Genomic DNA, 1,074 nt, shown 5'->3' with positions numbered 1-1,074 from the left:
TTGATGAATCTTGGCTTAGTGATCACGGAAAAGCACACCAAACTTAGAGGTTTGCTTGTCCTCAAGCAAAAGAAAAGAAAGAAGAGAGAGAGAGGAAGAGGAAATTCGAATGGTGTGGTGGAAAGAGGGATCCAAATGTTTATTTATAAGGTGGGGAGGGGAGTTTTCGAAAAAAAAGAGAAATTTGAAAAGAGATTTGAGAAGATATGGAAAGAGATTGAATAAAGGGTGATTTTTTTGAACAAAATTTGGGAATGATTTGAGAGATTTGAAGAATGATTTTATATTTTTGAAAATTTGAAAGTGAATGATGAGAGATTGAAATGTGTTTTTGTAGAAAAGTATGGGTAAGAAAAGGAAAGTTTGAAAAAATTTGATTTGAAAACAAAATCGTGGTCCCCCCCACCTTTTTGGCGTTAAACGCCCAGAATGGCACCCATTCTGGCGTTTAACGCCCATTTGATGCCCCTTTTGGGCGTTTAACGCCCAGCCAGGTGCCCTGGCTGGCGTTAAACGCCAGAAATCCTTTATCACTGGGCGTTTTTCTGAACGCCCAGGATGCTGCACACCTGGCGTTAAACGCCCAGGATGCTGCACACCTGGCGTTAAACGCCTAGAATGGTGCCCATTTTGGCGTTTAACGCCCAAAATGCCCCTTACTGGCGTTTTTTCGCCAGTAAGCTCTTTTTCTCTGCTTTTTGAGCTGAATCCTTCTGTAACTCTGTGAATTCCTTCATTTTTGATACTTGCCTCTGTAAAAACAAAACATATAACCTTCTAATGACTGGGTTGCCTCCCAGCAAGCGCTTCTTTACTGTCTTTAGCTGGACCTTCACTGAGAATCATTCAAGTCTCAGTTTTGAGCATTCTTGCTCAAAATTGTTTTCAAGATAATGCTTGATCCTCTGTCCATTAACAATGAACTTTTTGTCAAACTCAGCATCCTGGAGCTCAACATATCCATATGGAGATACTCCTGTAATCACATACGGACCCTTCCAACGAGATTTAAGCTTTCCTGGGAACAATCTGAGCCTAGAGTTGAATAGCAGAACTTTTTGTCCTGGCTCAAAG

The sequence above is a fragment of the Arachis duranensis genome, chromosome 5, assembly GCF_000817695.3.
Source record: "Arachis duranensis cultivar V14167 chromosome 5, aradu.V14167.gnm2.J7QH, whole genome shotgun sequence".
NCBI classification, from domain to species: Eukaryota; Viridiplantae; Streptophyta; class Magnoliopsida; order Fabales; family Fabaceae; genus Arachis; species Arachis duranensis.
Note: the sequence above shows the minus strand (reverse complement) of the source record.